This window comes from Topomyia yanbarensis, unplaced genomic scaffold (genome assembly GCF_030247195.1).
Source record: "Topomyia yanbarensis strain Yona2022 unplaced genomic scaffold, ASM3024719v1 HiC_scaffold_170, whole genome shotgun sequence".
Classification (NCBI taxonomy): Eukaryota; Metazoa; Arthropoda; class Insecta; order Diptera; family Culicidae; genus Topomyia; species Topomyia yanbarensis.
In genome coordinates this window covers 48,793-56,924 of record NW_026683350.1, presented here as the reverse complement: position 1 = coordinate 56,924, position 8,132 = coordinate 48,793, and positions in this window count along the sequence as shown.

Sequence of the window (8,132 nt, the reverse complement as noted above, 5' to 3'; positions counted from 1 at the left end):
GCCACATCAATAGTGATGGCGCCCTTTCCTCTAGTAAAACCAGTGAAGCATCTTCTATTGATCACTATGATTTCAATATTACACCACTTTCTGTCACCTACGATTTCCGTAAAGCCATCGCAGTATCGCAGACCTTTTTTCCACCATCGATTGGGAAAATATTTTGGACCTCGAAGATGTCGAATCCACAGTTCAAATTTTTTCAAACGGTCTGGTGTGCGTTATTGACAGGCGCGTTCCGTAAAAAGTTAACCATCGACAAACCGGTCCTCCATGGCAAACGAGTACATTGCGACGGTCGAAGTCTATCAAGAAAGCTGCTCTGCCGAGGTTTACCAAGTATCGTACAATATCACTCAGAAACTATTACGTCAGTCTCAACCACGCATATAAACGAGCCAGTCAACGCTGTTTCTATCGATATCAGCAAAATATTCAACGTAATCTCAAATCGCATCCTAAACGTTTCTGGAAATATGCAAACGAGCAGCGCAAGGAATCTGGACTGCCGTCGTCTATGACTTTCAATGGGAACACATCACGAGACATATGTGCTCTTTTTTAGGAAAAAATCGCGAATGTGTTCACAGACGTGGCATTAACTATTGAGCAAATCAAACTCGCTGCTAGCAGAGCTCCACTTGTGGGTCAAACTCTGGGGGCTATCGATGTCAATGCTACGATGATTACCAGAGCTTCCTCTCGCCTTAAATCATCTTTCAATCCGGGACTCGACGGGTTCCCCTCCGCTTTTCTGAAAAAGCACATCGAAGTTTTGGTTAATTCTTTACACCTTTCGAATCTATTGATAGAGATATTTTTCCATCTTGCTGGAAATCAACGAACATGTTCCCAGTTTATAAAAAGGTTAATAAGCGAGACGTCAATAACTACCATGGAATAACTTCAATGAGTGCTGTCTCGATACATAGCAGAGAGTATGTAACATCGCGCTTAAACCGACGTTGTTTACACCGACTTATTTGCCGCTTTTGACAAGATGAACCACGATATCGCAATAGCAAAAATGGAGAGATTTGGAATAAATGGTAGTGTTTTGCGATCGATTCGATCCTACCTCATTGACCGAGAGATAGCGGTTGTCATAGGAGAATGTCAGGCCCCTACATTCACTTCTACGTCTGGAAAACCTCAAGGAAGCCACTTGGGACCATTGATATTTCTGATATACTTTAATGATGTATATCTAATTCTGAAGACTCCACGATTATTCTTCGCGGATGACCTCAAGTTTTTTCGCCTAATTCGTCCAATTGAAGATTGCAGGGTTCTCCAACAGCAGCTCAAAGTCTTTGCTGATTGGTGCAATACGAATCGCTTGTATGTAAATCCGAAGAAGTGCTCGGTAATATCAATATTACTGGGATGCATCTTCAGGATAGCCAAAAACTTTACGGATGTTTTTTGTCTCAAATCTCTGAACTGCTCTTTATCACGATCAATTATAGAATATTGAGAGAGAATTGAAAGTGTTCAACGTCTCATTTTACGTTTCGCGTTCCGTATATTGCCACGAAGAGATCCTGTCCGACTACCTAGCTATGAAAACTGATTCAACTAGAGCCCCTACATTTTCGCAAGAGCTTTGTCCATCGATGAAATTTTGCAAGTCCATATAGATGCCCTAGCTATTTTGGAACAAATCAACACAAACGTCACACCTCGAGCACTACACAACAACATTATGTTCCGATTACCATTCCGATGCACAAATTATAGTATGTATGGAGCCATCACTGGTCTGCAACGAATTTTTAACCAGGTAGCTTCAGCATTCCATTTCAACGCTTTTCGACAAACTCTGCGTATACGTTTTTCCAGATTTTTTTTAATCAATTCGTTAACAGCACTTGACCTTTTTATTCTTTGTTTGTAATTATTGTATAATTCATGTTTTTATGTGCGACTAATTATTAAAAATATAATTAGTATTTAGTCCAACATAATTTGGGGCTTTGATTTGACTTCCAGAAATTTGACTTCCAAGTGCTGAGGCGTTCATATTATCACCGGGATGTTATCATGCCTGCGAGAACGCGGGTGTAGGTTGCATGGATGATCGCGAAGGGCTCAAGCATTTATATTTTAACGTGTTTGTCGCTTATATGTGACTTGATTAGTCCACCTGAAGGCATTGGACTTATGCTACTAGGGACTTCCGGACGAAACCGATTAATGATCGCGCGAACACGGGTATTTGGAGGTTCACTCTTGAGACCGCGTTTGTGAATTATAAGTGCTAAACCGTTCACTTAGTCACCTGGGTGTTATCCCGTTTGCGGGATCGTGGGCGCGGGTATGCGTGGATGATCGCATAGGGCTCGAGTCGGAGTGTTTGTTAGCGTTGACGTTTCTGTCGCTAGTGTGTATATAACGTTTCGTGTGCTAGTGTGTATATAACTTCGCGTGGATACATTTTTATACGCGTGTGGCCATTCGCATTTTCGCGTGTTCTTGAGCGATCGCGCGCGGACCGTGAATATACCTTATTTTTAATGTATGGCTCAGATACTACAAAAAAGTGGATTCCCCCATTTCACTAGAGTTGGCGGTCATGTCGCCTTGGAACGTGTTGTCTAGTTTTTTTCTCTATTGGTCCAACTGAAGGCCTAAGTCCGGGCTGCCAGGATCAAGGGGTGCAGACCTCCGTACGTTACCGATCCATGACTGCGCGAAAGGTGGGTTGATGCCTGAGACCGCGTTAGTAAATTCTTAGGTGCTAAAATATTCACCCAAATACCGGGGTACGAGATTGGCGAGATCGCGGGCGATCGCGTTTGTGACCAGGTTTGTGTTATCGCAAAGGCCACGTTTGTACGTTTGGAATAAGAGAGATTGTGAATGTATATGAGAGAATAAGCAATTTATTATGTTAGTAAGTGTTACCATGGATCTAATTTTAAATATAGGAATAAAAGAAGCCTCCAGAGATAATTGGACCCTAAACCCACATTGTATATTATTTGATCATGGCAGTAGATAATAAAGATCGCCAAGTTTCTATGTGATACAATCACTGTAATACTGCTTTGGTGGAAAATCACCCGGACCACACCAAGGTACAGCATCATGCCAAGGGCAGACAATTTCTTCAAATTAAACAAAAAATTACAGCTTCCCGCATAAGCTCTTTTTGTGACACAAACTTAGACCTGATTACGCAAGGGAAAATGTATGTTGTTATATGACATCACTGATGATGTACAATGATTGTTGTAAACAGGTGTCGGACTAACACAAAAAGTATGACGTTTCTATGGTAGCTAAATATGCTCAGTAACGCCATCTATGAACAAACAGCGGATTTAAGCGTATACACCTGATGCATAGAAAAGCTCACAATCTGAAATTTCAAAAAGTTATCCTAAAAATTACTAAAGAATAGACTCAGTGATAGGCCAGATCCAAGACGAATACAGGTGTGCACATTTTTTCTGTGTGTTAGTGCGGCTGTCATTTTTCTTTGATGAAGCCGAAAAGGCAAGAGGATATGAAGAACAAAAGCACAAACAAATGACGTAGTGGGTCTTTCTGTTGCTATAAGTTTTGTTTCGGTTCGGTCATAGTTAATTTAATCGTTTTTTTAGGTAAAAGTGTCCCTAAGTGTTCTAATCGGTAGATCCGAGGTGAAGCCTGGTCTTTTCTGAGTTTTCACCGTGCGCCAAAGAATCAGGTTGCTCGTTCGTTGTTTATGTTTACTTCAAGGGCCCCGGCCGCCATGCTTAATTTTGCAAGTATAAAACTAATACACTCAAAAGTGTTAAATGATCCCACCTTTCTCTCCATCTTGGGCCAGATCAGTGAGCAATATGGAACTCGTTAGTCAAATAATACCAAAAAAATAAATGCTAATAAAAACCAACACTGACGTACTAGAGACGAACCAAAAATGCCATTTTTAATATTTTTCCTATTTTCAAACTCAGGTTTTGCTAAAAAAAACATTACATTGTTTTCGCCAGTTTTTATTGTTAAGTTAATTAAATATTATATGTTTTAACGAAATATTTTTCAATATTTCACACGCTCCAGTCCCTTGCTAATTAAATGTCGTTAAAACACAAAAAAAGGAAAATTAACTTACTCTTAGGCGTTAATAAAAAATCGACTTTTTAACCGGCCCGGGTAGCTGATTCTCTTATACCATTCGGCTCAGTTCGTCGATTTCAGCAAATATCTGTATGTGACCGGTCTGGGAAAAAATCCGCCAGACACGTTCGAGCGAATAGTACCGTCAAATTGAGTTTGCATCAGCGGGAAGGAGGGTCCCCTTGCGACTATCATGGGTTTTTACTCGTCTGATATGGTTACCATATCAACTGGAAATCTTACTATTGTGAAAATCTTTAATTCTTTGCCTGTTATTGTTTATTGTCTGGGGACGCCTACTTTTGAATACAACCTTCCGAATATCGTCACTACTAGTTTGTATATTTTATAAATAGTGTTTAAATTATAAAAAATAAACAAATTTTTGCAGCTATAATATTGATCTATATTGGTTTAATTCAAAGTCATTTGTAAAAACATAGCGCTACCTTCTATATGTGTTATCGATTTTTGGAACAGGTAAAATGATCAGCCAACTGTTTACAACTAAATATTTGTACGATCCATGAGACAACTTTCGTCATTAACCTTCCGGCAGGTGCACTAGTGCTTTGAAAATCTAGCAAAATCGTCATTGAAAACCAGCGGTTGATCTTTCAGTGATCCATTTACGCGACTTCCCATCATTCATACTCACGAAAAAAATGTTTCGAATTCCTCAACCGATCCGTTCGTAGGACGTCGTTCAACAAATCATTCAATATGCGTCCAATATGAATGAATCGATTTTTAGACACCTAGTTGGACTCCTCAGTGGGTGCAACTTGTCACATAACACACGCCACTTTTATCAGCAAATGCGCCTGCCAAAGCAATAGAAATAAACGACGATAAAACGCCTACCGTTATGCCAGTAGCATACTGGAGTTCGGTTGAACGATAATACGTGTGTAGTTGTGTTCGACCACATGCTGGGGTTACGCTCAGTTTCAGTTGGGCATATGCCATTCAATTTCAGCCCATTCAGCCCTGAGGTGGTGAGAAATGAATGCAACTTTCAAAGCCATCAAGCTCCGACAACTATTCAGCAGCTTTCGTTTGGTATGTGAATCTTGCTAATGTTCGCTGTAAAAAGAATCAATTTAGCTGTGAAGCTTTTTATGGGGTGCGTTATAAAAACAGACAAGCATATCAAAATTAATGATCCAACAATGAGCACGTGGATAAATTCTGCAACAGTTGATTTTCATTTAATTTGACGAAAGAAGAACAGCACATAAACAGAAATGATTCTCTACTTTAATAAGTCAAACATATGTAATTATGGTAAACTGCTAGGTTCGTTTTTCTTTAATTCCAGCACCACAAAATGAAGAACAATTCAAGGGGTAATTCCTAAGTTCTATCGAATCATTAAGTTGACAGTAACGTTTCCAAGCACCTAAATGAACCATGTTCGACGAGATTTGAGTGTGAAACTATATGTAATACCGATGTACTCAACCGGTCAACACCCTTCAGATGGAAACGATATTTTTTTAATGCAGCGACGGTCAAGCTCTACTTCAGATTGTATCGTGTATGAGGAAGAAAAAATGAAGAAGACAGCCTCGAGTCGACCAGCTGATCGTAAACCGAAGAAAATCTGCTGAAATCCTCCTCTTTCGCACCAAAAAGCGAGGCTTTTACTTTTCTTTCTACAACCGTAAATTATGCAATTACGATCGCCATCATCATTTGCAGGCTGCAGCAAAATACAATACAATGGCGAACTGACGGTCGCTCTTTGAACAGAAGTAAACAGTAGGTAGCGTGCATGCAAGCATTAGTGTAGAAGAAATACCCAAGCCAATTTGAAGCCATCATCAGCTGAGCTTCTAAGCAAGCATTAAGAAGCAAGTGTGCAATTTCTGCGAGGCGTACATGAAGAGCCACCAGCGTACCATTGAAATATAGGTACCTACCTGCGCGAATAAGCAGAGAATCGCAGTCAGTCAGTCAGTAGGTTAGGCTGGCCAATACCGGGCATTGCAATTGACATTCATTGAGCCACTAACTACTGGCGAGTGAGTAAGCACCTGCTGAACATGAGCTGAGCATGGTAATTTTTCACTGAGTTAAGTTCGAATGCTTATGTTAGTGGTATCATAGGTGCTTAACCTAACACGTGTGCTGTGGAGTTGGGGAAATAGCGGTTTTGCGGGGTTGGACAATTTGTTGTTTTTCATGAAGTAATAGAAGTCTACATTCTGGTTAATTTACTACGTTTGGGGATGTTTTCGAATATATTTGTATATATGTTAGTTATACGATTAAAGATATGATATTATATGATTTGAGAAATTTTTAGCGAGATCAAAGTATAGTTGTAATAATATTACAGGATATAATATGAAATATGGCGGAAATGGAAAACGTTAGGAAATAAACTGGCGTAGATACATTTTATAGGAGGAACGGTTATAGCTAAGAGCTGTCATAGGAGATCGTCTTCAATTAACTTTCGCTGAAAATTTCCAAATGAAACAAACACGTCGTTCTACTGATTCCTTCAAGCAGCTATTCGTGGAATAAAATCCAGCTTGAAGCACCCATATTCCATTATTGAAAGTATCGTTTTTTGATACAATCTTATCTTATGAGCACCGCACCAAGATCCAGTGATTGTTCAAAGTAAACAGACAACCTTTGTTCCCTTTCCCCTCCGAAAACCATACTGGGTATCTGATAGCAAGACGTTCGCCTCAACCCAATTGTCGAGCCGTCGTAGGATGATTTTTTTTCGAACAATTTCCTGAGACAGGGTAGCATTGCAATCGGTCGATACGAGTTATGGTCGGGGAGGCTGGTTTCCCCGGCTTTTGGTAATTGCGATAACCCTCACTTGTCTCTAGCCACGTGAGACAAGTGAGAAGAAAGAACAAGAAACTTGTTGAATACATTCAAAAAGCGCCTTTTGGTAATGTCGGGCAGATTCTTCACCAAGTTGAATTTAATTCTGTCTGGACCTGGAACATTAATGTTACATGAGAGGAGTACAATTTAAATTTTTATCATTGTCAAGAGTAAAATCTATGGAATCGTTACTGGTGGGAGCATCGCGAATGATTTTCTGCGCAAGAGCAGAATATGAACAAACTCTCTTGACGAAATAAATAACCAGCGATTCGAAAATTTTTCGCTTTCATTAACCACGCCTCGATTTAAAATTCTTCTTGCTGTGTTTCAAAGAGTACGCATTGAGGTTTTCTTGACAAGCCATCAACGAGGTGCTTCCAATAACTAGACTTTTTGGCATGACGTAAATTGTAAAATTCGTTTTGTAAAATCGTGAAAGTCCTTACGTCCGCTTGTCGTTTCAAAATTTAAGCAATTCGCTTAGCTTCACACGCTTCAGGGCACACCAAGAGTTAGGAGGTCGTCTATTCATTGTCATGCCAGCATTGCTTTTCGTCTTGGGCATGTTCTGCTATCTCAAAAATCAAACCAGGGATACAAATTCTTCGATAAGGGATAGTTCCGTCGAAGCAAAAGTAGCAGAAATTAATTCTTCGTATTTTTTTTTCAATCAATATTTTGTGTCAAATCATAAGGAACATTGAATTCATGAGGTCTAATTTACTGTTAATTAAAATAACAACTAGAAAATGGTCGCTACCGTGAGAATGAAGTATAACCTTCCACGTGCAATCTACCCGAAGATATATCGAGCAAAGAGATAGATCTACTGAACTTGAATGTGCAGTTGATGCGAGGGAGCGTGTTATCTCGCCTGTATTTAAAACTGTTGTATTGAATGCGTCACGCACATTGTATATCAAAGATCGATTATCATTGAAGAGGAAACCTCGCAATACTCCGTGGGAGTTAAAGTCTCCCAAAACCATTCGCGGAGCAGTCATTGGTTCCCCTACTTCAAAAATCCAACGTTGTCCAATTTGATCTTTGGGAAGTATTAATATAGAAGCGATACACACGTCTTTGCAGTTAATGTTCGTTTGTCAATCTACAGCTTCAATACCGGCAATCGAGGCGATGTTAATTCTAAATAAATAAAAGTT